Source organism: Apodemus sylvaticus, chromosome 10 (assembly GCF_947179515.1).
Source record: "Apodemus sylvaticus chromosome 10, mApoSyl1.1, whole genome shotgun sequence".
Lineage (NCBI taxonomy): Eukaryota > Metazoa > Chordata > Mammalia > Rodentia > Muridae > Apodemus > Apodemus sylvaticus.
Window position 1 is genome coordinate 57,853,015 of NC_067481.1, and position 26,994 is coordinate 57,880,008.

Genomic DNA, 26,994 nt, shown 5'->3' on the forward strand with positions numbered 1-26,994 from the left:
CTTTGATAAAATAAATCCAGGCTTCAGTGGAGCTACAGAAGAGTGAAACATGAACTTTATTTTAGGGAAGACAAGGAATACTGCCTTCTAGATGAGGTAGCACTAGCAGATATGCAATTCATGTAGAAAGGAGGAGAGGAAGACTGGGTGTTCAGAGTCATGCATACTTCACCCAATTTGCATGAGTAGAAGGTGGGGTCAAAGAGACAAGATCAGGAATTGTTTTATATGTTCACATGAGAGATGTTAATAACATAACTTAGGGCATAAGAGGTGCAGAAAGAGCCCAAGTGTTGGAAACACGGTAAGATAGAAAGAGAATTAGGTCTTGTCTGGATGAGGCAGAGAAGAATCAGGAACTCAACAGTTTATAAAGGATTTTTTGGTGGGGTCCTGCGTTCTGAAGATGTGATAAGACCCAACCAGAAGCAACTTGGGAGGAATGGGTTAGTTTTGGTTTGCAATTCTAGGTCACATGAGATCATCAAGTGAAGTCAGGGCAGGAAGATAAGCAGGAACTCAAAGCACAATCCTTAGAGGAACTTTGCCTATTGGCTCACTCTCTGGCTGGTTCACAGGTTCATGCTCAGCTAACTTTCCTACACAGCCCAGGACTACCAACCTGGAGATGGTCTGGACCATCCACATTGGGTTAGGTCCACCTACGTCAGTTAATAATGAAGGCAATCCCTCCCAGGCATACCCACAGACCAACTTAATAAAAATAATTATTCAACTGAGACCTCCCCTCCACCTCCCAGGTGATTCTAGGCTGTCCTACACTGATAGTTAATAGAGTAAATGCTAAACAGGACACTTGGCATTTGTATATGTAATGTGTGTGAAAACTTCTCTAGTCCTGTTTCTGTGCTCAGGATTGAAGTAGGGGCTTTGTGTTTACTAGGTAGGTGCTCTGGTGTCTCAGCTGCACCCTTAGCCCCAGGAAAGGACTGTTACAGATGTCTCTGTGCTCAGTGTCACTCGGTAGGATTTGAAGAACTTTGTGGATACCTTGTTGTCTGACGCATCTCTGTGGCCAGACAGGAGCCATCTTTTCCCTTTATCTCCACTTCTACCCATCTCACTACACAAGGGACTTCTAAGGACAGTCCTAGTTTAGTTTATTGTGTTTGAAATAAACACCATAATCAAAAACAAAGTGTCCATGAAAGAGTTTATTTATAGCTCACCATTGAGGAAAACAAAGCAGGACTTCAAGATAGGAGTTTGAAGCAGGAACCATGGAGGAATGTTGCTTACTGGCTCGTTCCCTCTGGTTTGTTTAACTCTCTTATATAGTCAGGTCCATTTGCCAAGTGATTGTACTGCTCAGTGGCTTGGGCCCTCCCATACTTACCATTAATTGAGAAAATGCCTCACAAATTTGCCCACAGACCACTCTGATGGATATAGTTTCTCAGTTGAGATATCCTGTTCTTACAAGGGTCAAGTTGACAACCAAGAGTAGCCATCATACAATTTACATTTTTATTTAGGGGAAACACCCTTTTCTATTTTCTATTTCCTTCAACCTTGAATGTTGTCTTTGCTCTTCACTGTATTGTGTAAGATAAGAATTAGAGGTTTTATTTTTTTCTCTATAAAATAATTTATTCTCTCAAAGGCTTTACTGAACAAGGCATTACTAAAGAGATTATGTAGATGAGGAGTTACATTATTCACATCACAATAAACAAATTTAAACCCGTTTTTACATATTTCTGTTCTATTAATCCATACACCACCCACACATGGAAGGCGTTTTTGTGTTCTGTACTTGCCCTTATTTTTTCCCCTCTTGACTGACAAAGCTTAATTCTTCTAGAGGCCATAAACCTTCCTCAAAGGAAACACTTCACTCCACCTCTGCTAAAATAAATTTAATGTGTGGTCAGCATTAATGACTGATGTAAAACTTGCATACTTAACACCATCATGATGTATCTTGTTCATTTTATATTGCTATACAAGTATATCTTAGGCTGGGGTGATTTAGAAAGTTTGTTAGTTTGCTTATTCTTCGGTGATTTATTTATGTCATATTTCACACATGAGAGAAAATATATGACCCTTGTACTTCAGAGTCTGACTAGTTTTAGTTAAAAATGATGACTATAAAAAATTGAAACTTTTTTTTCTGAAAAGGACATGATTTTGTTCTTCCTAATGGATAAACACCAGAAGCCATGAAAATAGGAGGGAGCTGTCATACAATAGGGAGAAGACAAGTGTCAGATGATAATGGTCCAAGGAGATAAACACCATCAAACATCTTTAGCACATGGGAAAATGTCATAGTGATACCCAGGATTTGTACAATTAATATATTATTCTATTTTTCTTTCTTTTTTATTAAGTTATTTATTCACTTTACATCCCCATCCAAGTTTCCCCTCCCTTCTTCCTTCCAGTCCCTCCCTCTCATCTCCTCTTCCCTTCTATTCTCCTCCCTTTCTCCTTCGAAAAGGGGCTATCTCCCATGAACATCAACCAGTCCCAACATATCAAGCCTCACTCAGCAAGTCTAGGTGGATCCTCTCCCACTGAGGTAGATAAGATAGACAAGGTTAGGAGAAAGGGATCCAAAGGAAAGCAATGCAGTTGTAGATAGTGCCTGCTTCTACTTTAGGAGTCCCATATGAAAACCCAGCTGCACTGCTGCTACATATGTGCAGAAGGCCTTGGTCTGTTCCATTCATGCTCTCTGGTTGGAAGTTCAGTCTCTGTGAGCCTCCAGGGGCACAGGTTAGTTGATTCTATAGGTTTTCTTGTGGTTCCCTTGACCCCTCTGACTCCCTCAACCCTTCCTCCCCCTCTCCCACAGAATTTCCCAAGCTCTGCTCAATGTTCGGCTGTGGGTCTCTGCATTAGTTTCCAACAGTTGCTGGGTTAAGTCCCTCTGATGACATTTATGCTAGGCTCCTGTCTGCAAGTATAGAAAAACATCATCAATAGTGTTAGGGGTAGGCTCCATCTCATGGTATGGGTCTCACTCTGGGTCAGTTAATAGTTGGGCCTTCCCTCAAATCCTGTTCCATCCTCCAACTCTGCATATCCTGTAAGCAGGACAAGTTGTGGGTCTAAAGTTTTGTGGCTGTGTTGGTGTCCCAATCATTCCATTGGAAGACTTGCCTGTTTATAGGAGATGGCCAGTTTAGGTTCCCTATCCCCTATTTCTAGGAGTTGTAGTAGGGTCACTCTCATAGATTCCTGGGAGTTTCCAGTGTCTTAGGTTTCTAGTTCTTCCCATAGAAGTTCCCTAATCCAAAGTATCATTGTGGTAAGGTGGGGCATCGTTTGGGTATATGCCCAGGAGTGGTATAGCTGGGTCTTAAGATAGAACAATTTCTAGTTTTCTGAGAAACTGTCAAATTAATTTCCAAAGCAGCTGTACAACTTTGCACTCCCACCAGCAATGGAGGAGTATTCCCCTTGTTCCACATCCTTGCCAGCATGGGCTGTCACTTGAGTTTTTGATCTTAGTCATCTTGACAGGTATAAGGTGGAATCTCAGAGTTGTTTTGATTTGCATTTCCCTCATGACTACGGATGTTGAACATTTCTTTTACTTTTGTTTTTTTCAGTAATATTCCACTGATCAATGTGTCTGTTTTTATGTTAGTATCATGTGTTTTTTTTTTTTTGTTTGTTTGTTTTGTTTTTTTTTTACTGTAGAACAGATTGAAACTAGGAATAGTGATACCTCCAGAATTTCTTTTATTGTACAGGATTGTTTTTGCTATACTGGGCTTTTTGTTTTTCCATATGGAGTTGAGTATTCTCTCAAGTTCTGAAAGGAATTGTGTTGGAATTATGATGGGAATTGTGTTGACTCTGTAGATTGTTTTTGGTAGGATGGCCAGTTTTACAATGTTAATTATATTGATTTGTGAGCATGAGAAATCTTTCCCTCTTCTAATATCTTCTTCAATTTCTTTCTTCAAAGACTTGAACTTCTTGTCATACATATATTTTGTTTGCTTGGTTAAATATCACCAAGATATTCAATATTTGTGGTTGTGAAGAGTATTGTTTCCTTAATTTTTCTCAGCCTATTTGTTATTTGTATATAGGAGGACTACTGATTTTTTTTTTAGTTTAGTTTTGTTTTGTTTTGTTTTTTAATCTCCAGCCACTTTGCTGAAGGTGCTTATAGCTGTAGGAGCTCCCTGGTAGAATTTCTGAGGTCACTTATATATACTATCATATCATCTGTGAATAGGGATACTTTGAGTTCTTTCTTTCCAATTTGTATACCCTTAATATTCTTTAGTTGTCATACTGCTCTAGCTAAATTTCAAGCAGTATATCGAATAGATACTTCAATTGAATAGAAAAGGTGCTCAGACTTGCCTTGCCCCTGATTTTAGTGGAATTGCTTTGAGTGTCACTCCATTTGATTTGATATTGAGCATTGACTTGCTATTTATTGCCTTTATTGTGTTTAGGTATGTGCCTTGCATCCCTGATCTTGCCAAAACTTATATCATTGAAGGGGTGTTAAATTTTGTTAAAGGCTTTTTCAGAATCGAATGATCATGTAGTTTTCTTCTTTCCATTTGTTTATATGGTGATTATATTGATGGATTTTTGTATGTTGAAACATCCCTGCATCTCTGGGATGAAGACTACTTGATCATGGTTTTTCATGTGTTCTTGGATTCAGTCTTTGAGCATTTTATTGAGTATTTTTGCATTAATATTCACAAGGGAAATTGGTCTGAAATTCTCTTTCTTGTATTTGACTCTTTGTGTAGTTAAATCAGGGTGATTATGGCCTCATAAAATGAATTTGGCAGTGTTCCTTATGTTTCTTTTGTGTAAAGCAATTTGAGGAGTATTGGTATTACCTCTTCTTTGAAGATCTTGTAGAACTCTGCACTAAAACATCTGGCCCTGGACTTTCATTTGATTGGGGAACTTTTAATGACTGCTTCCATTTCCTTAGGGGTTATGGGTCTATTTAGATTATTTACCCGATTTTGACTTAGCTTTGATAAGTAGCATATATTAAGAAAATCATCCATTTTGTTTATATTATCCAATTTTTTGAAGTAGAGGTTTTTGAAGTAAGACAAAATGATTATTTGTATTTCCTCAGTGTTATTATGTCCCCTTTCGTTTCTGATTTCGATAATTTGAATAGTCTCCCTCTACCTTTTAGTTAATTTGGATAAGGGTTTGTCTAGCTTGTTAATTTTCTCAAAGAACCAAGTTTCTGTTTCATTTATTCTTTGCATTATTCTCTTTGTTTCTAGTTTATTACTTTGAGCCCAGAGTTTGATTACTCTTCTAGTGCCATCTACTCTTCTTGACTATGTTTGCTTGTTTTTCTTCTATAGATTTCAGATGTGCTATTAAGTCAATAGTATAAGATCTTAATAATTTCTTTATAATGTCACTTAGTGCTTTGAACTTTCCTCTTATCACTACTTTCACAGTGTCTCATAAGTTTGGGTATGTTATGCCTTCATTTTCATTGAATTCTAGAAAGTGTTTAATTTCTTCCTTTACCCAGTGGTCATTGTGTGGAAAGTTTTTCAGTTTCCCTGAGTTTGTAGGCTTTCTGTTGTTTCTATTGTTGTTGAAGTCCAACTTTAATTGATGGTGGTCTAATAGAATACAAGGGGTTATTTCAACTTTATTCTATCTGTTGAGGCTTTCTTTGTGAGCAACTATATGGTCAATTTTGGAGGTTTCATGAAGTGCTGAGAAGAAGGTATATTCTTTTGTGTTTGGGTGAAATTATCTACAAACACCTGTTAGGTTTACTTGATTCATAACCTTTGTTAGTTTCATTATTTCTCTGTTTAGTTTTTGTCTTGATGTCCTGTCCATTGACAACAATGGCGTGCTGAGGTTTTCCAGTTTTAATGCATGTGGTTCAATGTGTGATTTAAGATTTATTAATGTTTCTTTTACAAATGTAGGTGCCCTTGCATCTGTAGCATAGATATTCAAAACTGACCCATTATCTTAGTGGATTTTTCCTTTGTTTAATATGAAATATCAATCTCTATCTTCATTTATTGATTTTGGTTGAGATCTATTTTATTAGTTATTAGATGGCTACTCCAACTTACTTCTTGGGTTCATTTGCTTGGAAGTATTTTTCCAGCCTTTTATTCTGACATAATGTCTATCTTTGATGTTTAGATAAGTTTCTTGTATGCCACAGAATGATGGATGGATCCTGCTTTTGCATCATTTCTCATAGTCTGTGTCTTTTTATTGGGAAATTGAGTCCATTGATGTTGAGATATATTAAAGATCAATGATTGCTAGTTTATGTCATTTTGATGTTGGTGGTGGTAATGTGTGTGTGTGTGTGTGTGTGTGTGTGTGTGTGTGTGTTTACACAAGTTTGCATGTATGTGTTTCTCTTATTTTGGTTTTTCTGGTGTGAGATTATTTCTTGTGTTTTCATGAGTGTAGTAATCTCTTTAGTTTTGAGTTTTCCTTCTAGTGCCTTCTGTTGAGCTGAGTTTTTTATAGTTGATGTTTAAATTTAATTTTTTATATAATATTTTGTGTTGTCCATCTATTTTAGTCATGGTTTCTATTTCTGCACAAACATCATGACTAAGAAGCAAGTTGGGGAGGAAAGGGTTTATTTAGCTTATGCTTTCCACATTGCTATTGATCACCAAAGGAAGTCAGGACTGGAACTCACATAGGGCAGGAAGCAGGAGCTGATATAGAGGCCATGGGCAGATGTTACTTACTGGCTTTCTTCCCCTGCCTTGCTTAGTTTGCTTTCTTATAGAACCCAAGACTACCAGCCCAGGGATGGCACCACCTATAATGGGCCTTTCCTCCTTCATCATTAATTGAGAAAATGGCCTACAGCTGGATCTCATGGAGTCATTTCCTCACCTGGCATCTGTGATCTCTTAGATACTGCAAGACATCTATCTACCCAGGCCCTTCTGGCTTCTGAAGTCTCTATTGAGAAACTGGGTTTAATTCTAATAGGTCTGCCTTTGTATGCTACTTGGCCTTTTTATCTTGCAGCTTTTAATATTCTTTCTTTGTTTTGTATATTTAGTGTTTTGATTATTATATAGCAGGAGGATTTTCTTTTTTAGTCTAAACTATTTGGTGTTCTGTAACCTTTTTATTGGTATCTGTTTTTTTAGGTTAAGAAAATTTTCTTCTTTGATTTTGTTGAAAATATTTTCTGGACCTTTGAGCTAAGAATCTCCTCCTTCTCCTCCTCCTCCTCCTCCTCCTCCTCCTCCTCCTCCTCCTCCTCCTCCTCCTCCTCCTCCTCCTCCTCCTCTTCCTCCTCCTCTTGCTTCTTCCCCCTCCTCTTCTTCCTCTTCCTCTTATTCCTCATCCCTTTCCTCCTCCTCTTCTATTTCTATTAATCTTAGATTTAGTCTTTTCATAGTGTCCCAAATTTTCTGTATGTTTTATTTCCGAAACTTTTTAGATATACCATTTTCTTTGACTGATGCATCTACATTTTCTATAGTCTCTTCTACACCTGAGATTCTCTTTTCCATCTCTTGTATTCTGTTGGTGATGCTCGTGTCTACAGTTTCTGTTCTCTTATGTAGTTTTCCATCTTCAGAATTCCCTCAGTTTGGGTTTTCTTTATTGCTTCTACTTCCAATTTTAGGTCTTGAACAGCTTTATTCATTCCCTTCATCTGTTTGATTTTATTTTCCTGTATTTGTTTCTGGAATTTATTAGTTTCCTCCTTAAAAGCCTCTATCATCTTTCTGTTTGGATATGAGGGACTTTTCTTGTGCTTCAGTTGCATTAGGGTATGGCTCCTACTGATTGTGTTCTTCCACTGGCCTTTAGCCATCTGTTTGACCCCTGTGCCAGCAAGCCTCTGTGAATGCAGGTAGAGTTAGTAGTAGGCTAGAAAACTGAGCTCAGCGGACAGGGTGCAGTTTATTGCTATTCATTGTGCTTTAGTGGGACTTGGCAAGCAGGGGGGTGGAGGTGGGGTGAGGTCTTACCTGTTTGTTCCTGGTGCTGGTAGGCCTCCGGGAATGCAGACAGAGCTGTGGGCTGGAAAATGGAGCACTGTGGGCTGGAAAATGGAGCACAGGGACTGCCTCTATTATTTTTAAGTTGAAGAGCTCAGAGTTTTGGAGGCTGCTGAATGATTTCATGTAGTAGCTTCATGCTGCCTCATCTCCTGGTAGAAAGCAGAAGCACAGGTTGCAGAAGGAAAAACACTCGAGGTTATTGTTCTGCTTACAGTAACCAGCCAGTAACCCTGACATGTGCGGCAAAACTCCTGGGAGAATGACACTTAAATTCCTCCTAGCCCAATCAACTCAAGGTCCCATCCACATTTCAGTCTTATTCTTCTGGGAATTGGGGTCTCAATACCTGAACCTTTGGAGAAAATCAACCATAGTTCCTTAAAATACAAAAGGATCTCCAACAAATAATGTCATACTTGCTAGAAGGAACCTCTAGTGATAATAGTTCTTGAAAAGAACCCCAAGACAGTCTAATAGTTGGAGGAATGGTGGTTTGAAATCCCTTAGAGTACAGTTGTGTGTGACATGTGAGGTGCAGCAGAGAAATATGAACTGGCAATGTGAACCCAAAAGCCTTTGTTGTGAAGGCATATATTATTCTGTCTTCTACTACTTTCTGTTGTTTTTAAAGTTGTACTTTACGAAGATGGGATACCTCTTTGCCACCTACACACAGAGAGAAGACCACACTATAATCTTCAGATTGTTTCCTTATCATGTGAGCACATCTGCAAGTGGTGTATGAACTAAAGTGATGAGCACTACATCCACACTGCATCCCTCAATAAACTGCAATCCTAATTTGAAATCCTTCTATTGATATGGAACTTTGGCAGTTACATATTGACAATAATAGAAGTCTCAGCATATTAGGATCCTAGTTGTCACAGCACAGGGAAGAGCCACCTGGTTGTTAGGATCACCCACACTGAACTTTATGTGATCATGAAATGAAATCTTTTGTGTTTATCCCTAAACATCCAGTGGTTTCTCTGATACAGGACCTAATATCACATTAAAGTTTTGACTATATAAACTAGATTATAATTTTATCACACACACATACATATACATACCTACAAATTTGTGTGTGTGTGTGTGTGTGTGTGTAGTATATATTGGTGTTTTGAGATGAGGTTTCTCTATGTAGCCATGGTTGTCCTGAAAATCACACTGTAGATCAGGTTGGCCTTGGACTCATAAAGATCTACCTGTCTCTGTCTCCCAAATGCTGAGACTAAAGTTGTGCATCCCTACTGCCCAGTTCATGATGGATATTTAAAGGACCACGAGAAGACAATTTAGTTTGGAGAAATTTCCAGTAGTATGTGGAAGGTAAAATGGAGAGAAAGAAACTCCTCATTAATCACGTTTTAAAGGACAGCAGCAGTGACTCCACAGGGTTTTTTGATTTATTTATTTATTCATCATCTGTTAATTTAACTCAGGAGCACTATGTGCATGAAAACCACTATGCTAGCGTCTATGGTAAGTATAAAAATAAGGTGCCATTTTATATTACTAAGTTGAAATGTAGTAGAATTACATAAATTACAACAATAATTTAAAGTAGATGATTAATCTTAAGTATGGCTCATTGCATACATTTATTAAAATATTATTTTAATGTGCTTCTCAACCAACTTCTTAATGCTAAGCTTATCATCTGAGGAAATTTGACTTCAGACAATTGAAAGCTTGTATTTTATGTCTTTGTAGGAATTTATCTTATCTTCCTATTAATTTTATCTACTAACAAACATATCAAATTGTTTAAATATCATCTACATCATCTTTGAGCAACACGGGCAGGCATTACCATATAACATCACAATCTGTAGTTTATACCAGATATATTATATCCAGGAAGAAAAATGATCAGAAAGAAAGAGAAACTTCTATTAAGAATTTAATTTATTTGCATTGCTGCGACAGACTGTCTAACATAAACAACTGAAGAAAAGGAAGGGATGATTTTGTCTTTTGGCTTCAGAAGGGTAATTTTTTAAAATATTTTCTTTATTTAAATTTCAAATGTTATCCCCTTTCCTGGTTTCCCCTCCGAAAACCCCCTAACCCATCCTCTCTCCCCCTGCTCACCAACCCATCCACTCCCACTTCCCTGTCCTGGCATTCCCCTATAATGGGGCATCAAGCATTCTCAGGATCAAGAGCCTCTCCTCCTTTTGATGTCCAACAAGGCCATCCTCTGCCAAATAAGCAACTGGAGCCATGGGTCTCTTCAGGTGTACTCTTTGGTTAGTGGTTTAGTCCCTGGGAGTTCTTGGGGGTACTGGTTGGTTCATATTGTTGTTCCTCCTATGGGGCCACAAACCCCTTCAGCTCCTTGGGTCCTTTCTCTAGCTCCTCCATTGGGGACCCTGTGCTCAGTTCAATGGTTGGCTGAGAATGTCCCCCTCTGTATTTGTTAGGCACTGGCAGAACCTCTCAAGAGACAGCTATATCAGGCTCCTGTCAGAAAGCACTTGTTGGCATTCAGAATAGTGTCTGGTTTTGGTAACTGTATATGGGATGAATCCCCAGGTGGGGCAGTCACTGGGTGGTCTTTTCTTCAGTCTCTGATCCATACTTTGTCTCAGTATCTCCTCCAGTGGGTATTTTGTTCCCCCTTCTAAGAAGGACCAGAGTATCCATACTTTGGTCTTCCCAGAGGGTCATTCCTGTTTACTTGTCCACATACCCTTGGGAAGAGTATCAAGGCAATGGGAAAATGGAGGGTAAGACTGTTCATCTCATAGTAGACAAAGCTAAGAGAAAGAGGATGATACCAGGTACAGTGTTTAAAAGCAGGGCCTGGTGACTTACTTGCCACTTTCTAAAGCTTCTAAAAGCACCGAAAAGATAACCACCACTTGGGAATCAAACTCACGAGAGATTTGTGGGAGGACATTACCTGTTCAATGCACTACAGATGTTAGCAACTGATCTTGATTTGTAGGTAAAGAGACTGAAACTTTATCCAAATGTATAGTCCAAACGTCAAATGTATAGTAATAGCCTTAGAAAATAGTATTGAAATCTGAGCCAGTGACTGAGAACCAAAACAGGCCATGGTAGATTCCTTAGACTGATCAAATTTGGAACAATCACTTTAAGGTGATTTTTAAATAGCTGTTTCAGATAGGATACTGGACACTTGCTGAACAAGAAAACAAAGGCAGATGTAGTTATTACTAACCAGGTCTGTCAGTCACCAGACCTACAAGATCTTCCAGGGAGAACAGTGACTCCTCTTATTATTCTGGATACCACCAGCCTATCTGTGAGCTTCTTGATATAGTGCTGACTTTCGCCCTAGAAAGCAGGCTGCTGGAAAGAGTGGGTTTGAGAAGCTAGAAACTCTATTCTGCTTGTGTCTTTTCATCCTCATGTCATGGAGCTAGTGGTAAATGGTATGAGACCATGTGGAAGAGTCTGCTTTTCCCTGCCAAAGCAAGAAGCAGTTTGTCACTCCTTCTAATGGTGCCCTGAAGTCTGTGAACTCCTGAAATGTTGGGGCTCATATATGTTTATGGAAAAGGTAAAGAGCCTATATCTTGACTCTTATCTCAGTATCCTAATGTCTGTGATTGAGGAAAGCTGAGGAGATGGGAGGTGCTTTCAATCTATTTGTATTTCTACTTGATTTAACCTATGCAAATTGGAAGGCACTCCTAGTAGACCCTGTCACTATTCTTACCACCGAATCAGAATCTGAGTAACTCACTCATTTGTTCAGGCTGGGGGATTTCCATTTGACATTTGGGTTATACATAGGAAAACTGTTTGAACAGTTTAGAGTGTGTAGAAACTGCCGTGTTCCTACCTGGTTGTTAAGCTTTTGGTGACATGGTAGATGAAGTTAAGAGTGAAAGATCCCACCTAACATTTGAAAGGGAAAACATGAAAAGCCACACCACAGCTAACTCAACTAGCCTCCAGGAGGTTGTCCAACCACTGTAGACAAACATATATGTGAATATATTTTTAAGAGACTATAACAAGAAATCCTATGGTCTCAAAAGGAGCCAGAGTGGCATCCTGTCACTACCATGGCATCACTGATGTTCAACATAATGGGAGGCACCACAATCTCTACACAATGACACACCCCACTTCCTGAAATTATGTTTCCTTTCATCTAAGTCTCAGCAGGAAAGGGAATTCAGTACAACTGCTTTAAACAAAAAGAATTGTGTGAAGGGATGGCTGCCAAAATGTAGGTAGGATTCAAGATGCAAAAAAGTTACATGGAGACTAGCCACAGGAAGAAGTTATCACATTCCCTGTGATATTAGCTGAAGGAAACAGGAAGGAAGGAGTATTCGTGGAGACACATGGGAGACAGGACACAGTAAGGTAAAGGTCACACAGCAGGAATAACAGGCACAGAGGGAAGTCAGAGCTCAGTGGGAGAGAGGAAAGCACACCCTGGCCATGCTCTCTGGTCTCTTTCTCCTGCTCACAGTCTCACTGGCTGATTCCAACCAGGAACCATCTGGAGAGACAGCCTGGATGATAAAAGATACCCACTGGACAAAGCAAAAAGTAGTGAATGAAATTGTCGGAGATTTGGAGAAGGAGTTGGCAGTTGGCTGTTGGCTGGTATGTATCTGCTTTTACAGGGGGTTGGTATGGGTAAGTACTCACCAAAACATAGGTTTGAGACCAAATGTTTTAACAGGCGTATACCAGGAAAGATTGACCTGCAGAGAAAACATAGCTGAGAAGACAGTCTAAGCAAGGCTCATAGCCTAACACTAGAGAGTAAGCCGCTCTGGTATTTCTGAAGTCGGTGCTGAAGTAGAGTCATGGCCAGGCTCTGACATCATGGAGAAGCTCCTCAATGTATGGCTGTCAAGCAAGGCTAGCTGCAGACAAGATGCTTTCAAGGGAATCCTAAAGGAGATGAAATAGTTCTCTACAATCTGATGACAGCCTTAGAAAATGCAAGAGGTCACTTAGAAAGCAAGAGCTTTCCATACATGAACCATCTCGGCAGTTTCTACTCTTTAAGATGCAGTGTGTCACTGGAGGCAGACTTTGAGAGTTTAAAAACTCATGCCATCACTTCTCGGCCTTTTGTCTAAGATCAAGTGTAAAAACTCATGCCATTTTTAAATTCAGTCTCTTTGTTTTGTACTTGTAATTCAAGGTATAAATCCCCAATTTCCTGCTACAGCCACCAGGCTTTCTCTTTGCAGTGCTTTCTGCCATGACAGACTCATTACCTTCTGTAACTGTAAACTCCTTCTATAAGCTGCTTTGGTTATTGTGATCGTTTGAATGAAAATGACCCTCATAGGCTCCCATATTTGAATGTTCAGCCACCAAGTAGTAGAACCGTTGGTAAGGATTAGGAGGTATGCCCTTATTGGAGCAGGTGTGCCATTGTTTGAGAAGATAGGTTACTGGGGGTACTCTGAGGTTTCAAAAGCCCATGGCAGGCCCATACCTGCTGCTTTCACATCAGGATGTAAAGCCCTTGCCTACTGCTCCAGTACCATGCCTGTCTTCTTCCCACTGTGATGATCATGGACTAATCCTATGAAAATGTAAGCAAACTCCCAATTCAATCTGTTTTCTTATATAAGTTTATCTTATGAATTAGATGAGAGTATGAGTGTAAGTGACAAGGGAAAGATAATCAAAGATTGATGCCCTAAGCAAATGGGAAACAGGAGGAAATATTTTCTAAGTTTAAATCTAAAAAGGAATTTATGCTGAGAATATAAAAGTCTTTCTTAAAAGGTGTTCGATCTCAGTAAAAATATGGGAGATATACAATTAAAAATGGAAGGGAAAATTAAACAGACATTGCATCAGTGTAGATATATGAATGGCTGATAAATACATGAAAAAATTAATAAAGTAGTTAGAGCAATTCAATTGGAAGTATCATGAAATACAAATATATACCAAATACAAAAGTCCAACAAGATAATTATTGCAATAGTGAAGAGCCTGTGGAGAATTTGAAAGCTTAATGCAACTGCTCATTGTATTGTAACAGTCTATCATTTAGAAAATAATTTTGTGACTTTTTAAAAGTTAAAAACCAACTAACCAAAGTACATCAATTACACTCTTATCTATTTGCCTAAAAGAAAGAAAAAGCTTTGTCTACACAGAAACATAAAGAATTGTGCTTATAGCAGCATTATTCATTTATCCAAAACACAAGACTGTCTTAGTGAATTTTTGTTTTTGTTTTGTTTTTGCCAACTTCCCACAAGCTAGAGTCATCTGAGGAGAAGGAACTTCAACTGAGAAAATTCCCCCAATAGACTTACATGGTGGGAGATATTTTCTTGATTAATGGTAGATGTGGGAGGGCCTAGCTCACCGTGGGTAGTACAACTATAGGACATAGTCCTGGGTTGTATAAGAAAACTAACTGAACAAGTCATGAAGAACAAGCCAATAAGCAGCATTCCTCTGTGACTTCTGTTTTAATTCCTGCTTCTATGTTCCTGTACTGGGATCCTGCCCTGAGTACTATCAGTGACAGATTGGTGACCAGAAAGTTTAATTGAAAAAAACTCTTTTCTCTCTAAGTTGCTTTTAGTCATGTTATTTTTATCACAGCAATTGAAGCCCTAAGACAAAGTCAAATGTCAATAAGCTGGAGAAACAAAATGTGATGCAGACAAATAGTAGAATTCTACTTGGCCATAAGGAGTGAATTACTGATGCAGTTACAAGATGGCAACCATTATATTAAGCCATTATGATAAACACCATCATTTAAAATGGCTTCCTCTACCAACACTCAGATTAAAAGTTAATTCTCCAACATGGTAATACAATGGTTATGAAGCAGTTAAGAGAAGTGTTTATGGTTTTTTGTGGGATTGGTACTTTCACTCTGGGATTAGGTTTTGGCTTTTGTAGGACTTCATTCATTCTCTAAGAGTAGATTATTTTAAGGCAATACCAGCTGTCTTGGCAACTATTCCTTTGCTAGTGATATAGGCCTGGAAAAGTCTTAGATATAAAGGACACATTGATATCTCAACCCAGTTGTGATGATCCATCTTCATTGTCTACTTGACTGGATTTTTAATCACTAGAAAACACAGTTCTAGGTGTTATCTAATTAAGAGTGTTTCCAGAGAGATGTAACTGATGAGGCAGACTCACTATAAACATGGATGGTACCATTCTAACTTTATTTACTGAATACAAATGCTAGAAAGAGAAATGAGCAGAACACCAGGCTTCATCTCTTTCTACTGCAGAAACAATGTGACCAGAGGTCTCACACCCCTATCATCATCTATTGTGCCCACCCCAATGGACTGTACCCTTAATCTATGAGCCCAAATGAGTTCTTCCTTCCTTATGTTGATTTTGCTAAGTATCTGGTCACTATAATGAGAAAAGTATGTAATACAGAAAAATGCATGTCAAATTTCTGTGATGAGCCTGATGAAGTAGTCAGAGCCCTTGTGGGAGGACTATACAAGAGATTGGCACTGAAGGTTTTCAAAGTCCCAGAATTCTACAAACAGAGTTTTATGAGCCATTCTTATAGAAGCTTGGAACAATGGGGAGTGGGCTCACAAGGTGTCAGAAGGCAACAAGGACTTTGCGGGAACTTGACTAGAGAATCCAAGTTGTTTCATAGAAGTTTCTAGAGAGTACATTCTTCCAGCTGTGACATTCTACTCACTGCTCTCTGTTAGATATGCAGGAGAGACCAGAAAAATATGAAATATCTACCGTGTGGCAAGGGAAGGAGAGTGACTTTAACAGTGCAAATGAAGTGAGTGCAGAGAAAGCAACTATAGCTGGCAGAGAGATTAGAGTTATAAGGAAATCTCCACTCTTTGCTAAGACAATAGGAATGGTTCTGAGGACAAGATGCTACCCAGTGATGGCTCTGAGGTATAAATGTATTCAAAGGAGAGAAACTGAGGAATGCTGTTGAAAGGGTTCCCTGCTTAAAAACAAAACAAAACAACTAACTCCCTTCAGAAGGTGTTTCTTCTGATAGAACTCTTAAGGTACTCAGAGGTCACTGAAGCAAAGGTGGAAGGGGACCAGGCTACATGTTAAGCTGTTAGCAGAATTTAGTAGAAACATCTGTCTGGTTTTATACAAATGCAAAATTCAAGAGTTCGAGTCGGAAAGGATTGAATCAAGGTTTCACAAAGCCTCTGAGATCAGCAAATGAGTGGCAGAATCTAATTTCTTGCAAGGAGGTCCTAAGACACCATCACATTAAACTGGGAAAGGAAAGCCCAAGTTGCAATTTGAGAACCTAGAATATTGGAGAGGCCAGGACTGTATGAGGTCTGGAAAGCAAAGCTTCATGTGCCCAGAGGAGCAATATCAAGAGAGAGGCTCTGTGTATTGAAGGCAGCAGAGCTTGGGAAGGACAGATAGATCAAACTTAACGTGACACAGATGCTGCCACCACAAGCACCACAAGCTCTAGATGTTGGACGCAGGGTTGCTGGGGTTTGTCGTTTGTCTGGGTTTCCTTCTTGTTTCTGTCCACTCTCTCTGTTATCCCCCACATTCCTCCCCTTTGGGGTGGGAATATTAACTCTGTGCCAGAGTGCTCTGTGTACCTTTATTATTATGTTTTTTATGAGACTCACAATGAAGAAATTTCTTTAAGTCTTGGAAGAGACTTTTGGCTTCTGAGAAATGTTAAGAATGTTAATACTTAGTTGATTCTTGGGGATTAATTACATGCATTTTGTGTCATGAGATGGTCAGGAGCCTTTGGTGGATCAGGGGTGGGATATTAATATTTACCACAATATGACTGAGTGTCAAGTTGGTAGGTAGTGGACTTTTAATCTTTAACATTCATTATCAACTTGGCTGGATTTATTATAAGCTAGAAGAAACACCACTGGGCATTTATGAATGTTTCCAGGGAGGTTTAACTGATATGTAATCCCTCTCTGAATTTGGGTGACATCATTCCATGAGCTAGCATTCCTGTGCTGAATAAAATAGAAAAAGGAGAAATCAAAAGAACCATCGTCATTTCTCTCTGTTTCCTGACTGTAGAAACTGCCTTATGATCTTGCTGCCTAATGTGTTGTTTGGGTTGATGTACCTAAAACATCTTTCAGTATTCCTAGACTGATATAAATGAGAATAAACTAACATAAGCCCATATATTGGGCTTGGGTCAAAAAATGCATATAAGATGTTTTGACAGGAAGCAACTGATCAGGTGAGGACCATTAGAATAGGTTTAGAATAAAGTAGACTTGATCAGCACTACTGGAGGGTTGTGATGACTAGTTAGGAACAGTTTACTGCACCACTGCTCTGTGGGAATCAAACAGCTACTAACAGCAGTTTTATCTCCATCATGGAAAATGTTAATGCCATGAATCCTACACCAAAAATGTCTGGAGAACTAACTGGCATATTTTAAAGCCCAGGCAAAGTGTTGGTAGAAGTACTTTATGGTGTTAAAAAAAAAAAGCAAACACCCAAGGAAAGGTTGTGTGTGTTTGCATCTTCTTAACTGAGCAGTCAGTAGAATTTGATCTGGAGCCTGGTTCTATTGCTATGTCACCACTTAGTGACCTTCAAAGACCATCAGAGACATAATTCTCCCTGTCTTTCACCAATAGCAGCTATCAAATTCACACACACACACACACACACACACACACACACACACACACACACACACTAATGGCTTGCTTGCATTACTTCAGTTCAAATATGCACAGTCCTATTTCTCCAGTATTCATCTCAGACAAATTCGTTCAACTTCAGTATCCCAAAATGCAACTCAAATGATGACTAAATCCAGTCTCACCTTTCCTCATCCATCCAACTAATGTTCCACATAATGTTTTCCTCTGCTCATAGAATGAGGAATCTCCAAAGAGGTGCTATTCATACCCAAACAGCTGTGACTGTTGCCTCTTTGCTAGAACAAGACATTATATGTGGTGCTGTCTGGACCTGGGGACTCTCCTCAGCTGTGATCTTAATGACAGTTGAATAAAGGCCAGGTTGCAGCAGGTGCCTCTAGAGATAAAATAAAAACATGGCATGACTCCCTGTTAAATCTACAGAGCAAGCCCTCCTCTCCTCCCCCTTGTCCCCCTTAATTCATTCACTACTCCCCTCTGCCCTGCTCACATTGCTGTGACAGGAAAAATCAGAGCCTGATGTTTCTGTTTCTTTGATGGTTAAGAGAAGGACTAGGACAGATCCCCCCATGCCTCCAAGTCCTGCAGAATCAGATCTCTTCTCATATGTTGTGAACTCTTCTATCACAAGGTGATTGTATACAAATACTCAGTTCTAGGCAGTTTAGTGGAATCTAGTTGTTGGAAGTGCGAAGTAGGAAAGTAGGTGTTGGAAATAACTAGGGCCTAAGGGAAAACAATCCAACCAAGATCACTTATTAGATGTTTTTAGACAAAGACATTTAACAGGAAAAACCAAATGCAATTCATGTAACATGTCAGGTGAGCTCAGGGGAGTCCTGCTCTCTGCCTACTCTATACAACAACAGGCTCAAGCCAACAAAACACAGCGGGCTTCAATTGACTTTTCAGCTAGCATACAGTAACCAAAGTTTCCCAGAAACATGGTCTTTCGTGAACCATTCTGATGCATGCCTTGACAAAATACTGCCTAAAACCTTTACTAACGGCTTATATTGGACCTTTTCAGCAACATTCATTTTGTTTTGTTTGTTTTGTGGTGCTGGGAACTGAACTCACAATTTTGCACAGACTGAGCAAGGACTCTCTTGTTGAGCGATCCACTCAGCATGTCACATTTCCTCAACACCCATTATTCACCCATGAAAATCTATTTCTAGCATTTGTGACACTGATGGATATTGATTAAAGATCTTGCAAACCTGAAGATAAGCAAAGCACTTTTAGTAGCCGCTTCTGGAACCTGAGCTTTTCCATCAATGCCACTTTGCCTCTGTAGCAGTATGAATTCTTGTTGTAAGCATTGAGCAAAGTAATGTAAAATCAAGCATATACATAGTTAACACTGTCTGTGCCAGGACACCCCACTTTATGAACACAGGGTGCAAAGGTTTTAGGGTACACGATTGCTTACTGCATTTCTTGGGAGAAGCAGCACCACTACAGATCATAAGATACACCAGACATCTAAAATACTAAATTGTGAGATCGACAGCCTTCAAATTGAAGATATACCTAAAAATAAACTCTAAACCCTATCACTGTAGGCCAAGTGAGCTCTGTACTGAGCTGTATGTAGGCCTGCCTTTGATATTGTTTCTCTCACGGAGGGAAGATAAGGTCTTTTTTCCATTTGACTTCTTGCTCTCTTGACTCCAGGCCAGATTTGGCCTCTTGTACCTACTTGAACATCTATAAAGAAATTTCTCTCTGAAGAAATTTCATCTGGTTTGTTTTAATAACTTGAACTTGTAAGTCAGTATTTTTCAACTTATGAATTGTAGAACACTTGTGTCAGCTTCAATTCGGTCTCTGGTTTACAACTGAGTGCCCTGTGTACACTTGACTCAACTGAATCAGAACTCCTAGAAGTGGGGCCAGGAGTCTACATCTGAACAAGCCCTCCTGCCAATTTCAGGAAATATCAAAACTTAAGAAAAACTGCCCAAAGGGGGAAACATATAATTATGATGGAAATATCCTTTTACAAGAAAGATAAAGGGTAATTGCAGATTTGTCACCAATTTAGAAAAGCCATAATAAAGTAGGAAAAGGTCTACCTAGAGGCTCACAAACCCATCTTCTCCTGAAAACAAACTGATTTTCATTCCCCAACTTTTGGCTATGATAGAAGGATATGATACTGAGTTAGGGCCATTGAAATACAGGTAGAAAATAAGTTTGCTGCTTCTGAGCTTGGCTCCTAATATGCCTTTGGGAGCCTACACACTGTTCCTCTCTGTGGTGGTTTCAATGAGGAATGTCCCCCATAGGCTCAGGTATTTGAAGACTTGGTGCCCAGTGTGTGGTGCTGCATAAGGAGGTCATGCAGCCTTGTCGAGGGAAGTACATAACCAGGGGTAAGCTTTGAAAGTTCATAGCTGTAGGAAGCCATTAGAGATCCCCACTTCAGCCCGGAGGGCTGACAGGGCAAAGGTCCTGAGTAAAACAAAGAAGAGCCTCTCCTGTCATTGCCAGTGGAAGGAAGTCCTGAGATAACTGCGGGGTGCTCCAGACAATGCAAACACCAGATGTCTCCACCGGAGGACCCTTATCTCTTCCCAGTGAAACTGCTAAGATTGCCCTTCCCTCCTTTGTTCTTGCCTTGAGAAGAGCTCTTCCCCTGAGAGCTTAAAACCTGTGTACCCCAGAACATTAAACGAGACCTCGACATTTGAACCCCCACTGCCTGGTCTCCTTTTTCCCCCAGACCCCCATTTTGACCCTCAGGTAGTGCCCCTTCGGAACCCTGGAATAACTGGACCTGCTGGACGGGTCACATAGCTTCACCCCACTTCCAGTTCACTCTGCTTTGTGTTTGAAGTTGAGGATGTAAGCTCTCAGCTTCCTGCTCCTGCTGCCATGCCTAATATTTGCTGTCATACCCTTCCTGACATGATGGACTCATCCCTCTGAAGCCACAAACCAGAAGAAACTCTTTCCTCCATAAGTTATTTTTGCCCATTTTGATGGTGAAGTTTGGTTGTCAATGTGATTATATCTGGAATCAATGAAAACCCAAGTAGCTGGGCATGTCAATGAGCTTTTTTTGATTGGATCATTTGAGGTGGGGAAAAACATCTTAAATCCGGGTCATGACTTCTGGTGGCAGCCCACAGAACCAGACATGGAAAAACGAAGCTTCTGCTTTTTGCATGTTTGCCCTCACTTTCACTGGTGAGTTCATCTATGCTGTATCAGGCCATTACTTTGCTAGTATTAGAAACTACTTCTTCAGAATTCCAGGTAGACTGAAGGTACGAAATCCCCTAAAAATCCTCCAACATTTCAGCACAAGATTGGGACTGCTGAGACATTCAGTCCTTTAGAGTGAACAACTACCAGGGTCTTGGCCTTTCCATCAGGAGACAGTCATGGTTCGACTACCCAGGCTACAGCTTTTAAGCCACTCAGATAAGTCAAGTGTGTGTGTGTGTGTGTGTGTGTGTGTGTGTGTGTGTGTGTGTGTGTTCTCTTCGCAAAGACTGGAGATGTAGATCAGCGGTAGAATTCTTGCTATGCATATACAAAGGCCCTGAGTTTGATTCCCCAGGACTACCAGTAGGGAAAGATTTCTTTTTACCACTTAGCTCTTCAACCCTAAGCACCCAGAATCACTGGCTCCTTATAATGTAGCATAAGGGAAGCTCAAGTAGGGAGAGAGTTTGAGTAGCTGAGAAGAGGAAACAGCTTGTTGGCTAAAACTGCTATCATGTGAAAAGCAAGAAGATGCTCCAATATGGATGAGCCATCTGGGGTATATTTCATGACTCAGACAATTGAGCTTCTATAATGAAATGCCAGTCATTTGAAGCAGTGGTTCACAAACCTTCCAATTGCTGCGATCTTAATACAGTTCCTCATGTTGTGGTGACCCACAATCATAAAATTATTTCACTGATACTTCATAACTGTGTCTTTGCTACTGTCATGAATTGCAATGTATCTGCTATGTAGGGTATCTGACTTGTGACCCCTTCACAGGTTCAGGACGACTTATTTAAAGCAAAAGCAATGCATTGCTCACAATTTTGGAGGCTATCAAATCTAAGGTCAAGGCACTGGCATGTTCTTTGCTTGGGGGCAGCTTATCTCTATTGTTGGTGTTCTCCACGTGTTCTCAAATGAAAGAAAGATCAGATGAGCTCCTCAGTTCTCTTTTATAGAGACAAAAATCCCATGAGGCACCCCATCCACAAGATCTAGTTACATCCCAAAGGGCCCACCTACTAACATTATCACACTGGGGATTAGATTTCCACATATGAGTTTTGTAAGGACTAAATATTCAGATTGTAGTTCTCAAACATGTCCCTCTCTGGTGTATCAGTCCCCACTTAGGTCTTACATAGGAAATGCACTTGCTCCAGAGATTTCAATGATAGACCAGAAAATTATTTATCTGAATGACAGCATGACAGAGGTTGAAGGGAAAAATGGTCTTTATCCTCTAGAGACAAAGTATGGCTGAAGATTTTAAGGGTATCCTAAAGAATAGAACGTGTTCCTGCTTGAGAGAAAGTAAACATTAAGAGGCAGTATAATGTTCTAACAGGATGAGGTTTGGGAGCAAGCCTGTGAAGAGAACAATAGGGTGCTCCCTCGGCTGGAATCAACTGTTAGGAACAGTCTTGGTCTGTTTCTTATTTCTCCACTAATGATGTAGCCTCATTGAGATTGATTGGTGACAATGATGCAAAGGAATGAGAGTTGAATGTTTTGAACACCCACTTGAATGAAGAGGGCATGTGTACAGAAAGAATTCAGAGTACCTGGGAGGTTTCCACAGAGCTGTGGATATTTGGGGGTGATATAGACACTGGAAGGGTCCTGGATGCTGCTCTGGCAGTGTTACCAGGCTCTGGAAAGCTGTGGCAATCTGCGCTCCTCCTTTCCATGATGGTGGTCTTCCCAATGTTCTCAACCTGTAAGGTGAAAGAACTATGGATGAAGCGACCAAGTCAAAAGCCTGGAGGTTTACAGTGCAAAGACTTCTTGGCTTTCTGATATAGCAGCCATGAAACTGATTTGTTGAAGCCAAATGGCTTGATGCTGAGTGCTGTTCAGAATTCCTAGAAAGTGGCCTCTCATAAGCAGTCAAGGCCTGGAAAGAGGGATTCCTTGGGAAAGGCCCCAGTCATCAAACTCTGCCAAGAATTGGCAGCAATAAGTAAAAGATGGAAAGCATTGGTTTCTGTCTCTTTATTTCCACATCATTTGCCCATTTCCCCAACACCATGTGTTGAATAACCTACCTTTTAACTACTGATTCAGAATGCCAACTTCCTGATGGCATCTGGCCTAATGTGTTCTTGGATCCATTACTGGGCTTTGTACTCGGTTCTTTTTAATTCTCTGTGAAGTACAGAGTTTGAAACATATCTTTCAAATCAAACTAATTAATTACACAAATTAGATCCTCAACTTCCTTATTTTTTTCCACTATTCATCTGTCAAAGGTTTAAGGTGGTATAATGGGTTTCTCAGCACATTCTAATTCTGTCAATTTCTTTATGAATATCAAATATTTTGCCTTTATGGGTTTTTGACGCAACATTTCTTTATCCAGATAAAACTTTGTGTCAGTCAATGCTCATTGAAAATTATAAGTTTTAGCAAAACAAAATGAGGCTTTCGGTTTTGAAAGTCATAAAGAAAAGGTAGCTTGGTTTTTGTCTTGTCTCAGAGTCATTTCATAACTCCAGAGGGAAACTGGCATCTGAATTCTATCTGTAACTAAATCAGAAGACTTCTATAGCTCTTAGCAGCAGTTGGAGGAGAGGCAGGCAAACATATGAATATTAAATGGCTTGGTGATGGGAGAAGTTCAAAATCTTTTACAGCAGAGGAGAAACGTGTCCAGAATGGACCCTGTGTCCAACTGTGTGCACTCCCAGAAGAGTAGAAATCAAGGAAAATGGCACAAAACCCACAAACCCACAGATAGTGCCCTCTGCACTGCCCTCACTATCTGTGATATCTGGGAAATGACTGTCAATATAAAAAGAGACAAAACACTGTAAAATTCTGAACCAGAGTGCCTTGAAATGGACGCTAATGGTTGAGTAAGGTCAACATAAGATATAGGACTCAAATCAGAGGAATCACCCCAAAAAGTACTTGTCCAGAAATGAGAACAATGACCTACTTCACAGCTCTTGGTGAAAAGCTGGGCAAAATGAGCATTGCCTTCCCTTTCCACCCCCCAGAAAGAAAGAAAATCTACCAGCACTAACAGGAGTTCAGAGGAAAAGCTAGCCAGCTGCACGTTTTTGTTATAGAGTGAAGTTCCCCAAATCTGACTATAGCTTTTGATTCTTAAAGGTGAATGGAATCATGGAAACTGAGAGCCAGAGTCCTGAGGCCTCTGGCGGGAGCCTTCAGGTCTCTGCTTCAGGATCCAGAACAGCCTGGGCTGCAACACCACATCTCCAGGTCCTGCAAGAGGCCAATGGGGCACCCGGGAGGCTGGCTGGGAGGAGTCTGTGTGCTCTGGTAAGTCCAGGAGGGCCCAGCAGGAGCCTTCAGGTGTCTGCTTCAGGATCTGAACAGCCTGGGCCACAGCACTCGGTCTCCAGGAGGTGCAGGAGGCCTGGTGTCACCCGGAGGCAGATTGGGAGTGCACAGCTTGCTCCGGCTGCACAGAGCTTAGGTTCCAGTCCTGAGGCCTCTGGCAGGAGCCTTCAGATCTCCATTTCAGGATCCAGAACAGCCTGGGCTACAACACCACATCTCCAGGTCCTGCAAGAGGCCAGAGGGGCACCTGGGAGGCCAGCTGGGAAGAGTCAGTATGCTTTGGTGAGTCCAGCAGGCCCCGGTGGGAGCCTTCAGGTGTTTGCTTCGGGATCTGAACAGCCTGGGCAACAGCACCCTGTCTCCAGGCAGTGAAGGAGGTCAGCTGTGCACCAAAGGCCACCTGGGAAGAGGCAGCTTGCACTGGTGAGTCCAGCATTGACAAGACCAATTAACACCAGTGAGAACTAGATGGCAAAAGGCAAACACAGGAATGTCACTAACAGAGATCAAGGCAATATGGCAGCATCTGAACTCAATTCTCCTTTACCAGCATGTCCTGGATACCCCATCACACTAGAAAAGCAAGAATTGGATTTAAAATCACTGGTCATGATGCTGGTAGAAGAACACATGAAGGACATACTTAAAGAAATTCAGGAGAAAATGGATCAAAAGTTAGAAGCCCTTACAAAGCAAACACAAAAATCATTGAAAGAAATTCAGGAGAATGTAAAAGCCAATAAGGAGGAAACGCAAAAATCACTTAAAGAAATATAGGAGAGTTTTAGTCAACAGGCTGAGGTCATGAAAGAGGAAACACAAAAATCTCTTAAAGAATTATAGGAAAGCACAAACAAGCAAGTGAAGGAGCTAAGCAAAACCATCCAGGATCTAAAATCAGAAGTAGAAACAACTAAGAAAACTCAAAGGGAGACAATTTTGGAGTTAGAAAACCTTGGGAAGAAATCAGGGGACACAGATGCAAATATCAACAACAGAATACAAGAGATAGAAGAAAGAATCTCAGATGCTGAAGATACTATAGAAACCATGGACTCAACAGTTAAAGAAAATGCAAAATGCAAAAAGCTTGTAACCCAAAACATCCAGGAAATCCAGGACACAATGAGAAGACCAAACCTAAGGATTATAGGCATAGATGAGAGTGAATATTTACAACTTAAAGGGCCAGCAAATGTCTTCAATAAAATTATGGAAGAAAACTTCCCTAACCTAAAGAGAGAGATGCCCATGAATATACAAGAAGCCTACAGAACTCCAAACAGACTAGACCAGAACAGAAATACCTCCCGTCACATAATAATCAAAACACCAAATGTACTAAACAAAGAAAGAATATTAAAGGCAGTAAGAGAAAAAGGCCAAGTAACATATAAAGGAAGACCTATCAGAATCACACCAGACTTCTCACCTGAGACTTTGAAAGCTAGAAGATCCTGGGCAGATCTCATGCAGACTCTAAGAGAACACAAATGCCAGCCAAAACTACTATACCCAGCAAAACTCTCAATCACCATAGATGAAGAAACTAAGATATTCAATGACAAAAGCAAGTTTACCCAATATCTATCCACAAACCCATCCCTACAAAGGATAATAGAAGGAAAACACCAATACAAGGAGGGAAACTTCACCCTGGAAAAAGCAAGATAGTAACCTTCTTTCATCAAACCCAAAAGAAGTTAACCAATCAAATTTAAAAATAACATCAAAATGACAGGAAGTAATAATCACTATTCCTTAATATCTCTTAAGATCAATGGACTCAATGCCCCAATAAAAAGACATAGACTAACTGACTGGATATGTAAACAGGACCCTACATTTTGATGCATACAGGAAACACACCTCAGGGTCAAAGACAAACACTACCTTAGAGTAAAAGGCTGGAAGACAATTTTACAAGCAAATGGTCTCAGGAAACAGGCTGGAGTAGCCATTCTAATATCAGATAAAATTGACTTTCAACCCAAAGTCATCAAAAGAGACTCTGAGGGACACTTCTTGCTGGTCAAAGGAAAAATACAACAAGAAGAACTCTCAATCCTGAACATCTATGCTCCAAATACAAGGGCACCCTCATTCATAAAAGAAACTTCATTAAAGCTCAAAGCACACATTGCACCTAACACAATAATTGTGGGTGACTTCAACACTGTACTTTCCTCAATGGACCGATCAGGAAAACAGAAACTGAACAGGGACACAGTGAAACTAATTGAAGCTTTGGACCAATTAGATTTAACAGATATATATAGAACATTCTAACCTAAAGCAAAAGAATATACCTTTTTCTCAGCACCTCATGGTACCTTCTCCAAAATCGACCATATAATTGGTCACAAGACAGACCTCAACAAATATAAGAAGATCGAACTAATCCCATGCCTCCTATCAGATCACTAAAAGTGATCTTCAATAGCAACAAAAACAACAGAAAACCCACATACACGTGGAAACTGAACACTATTCTACGCAATGATACCTTGGTCAAGGAAGAAATAAAGAAAGAAATTAAAGACTTTTTAGAACACAATGAAAATGAAGACACAACATACCCAAATCTATGGGACACAATGAAAGCAGTGCTAAGAGGAAAACTCATAGCCCTGAGTGCCTCCAAAAAGAAAATGGAGAGAGCATACACTAACAGCTTAATGATACACCTGAAAACCCTAGAACAAAAAGAAGCCAATTCACCCAGGAGGAGTAGAAGGCAGGAAATCATCAAACTCAGGGCCAAAATCAATCAAGTAGAAACAAAGAGAACCACACAAAGAATTGACAAAACC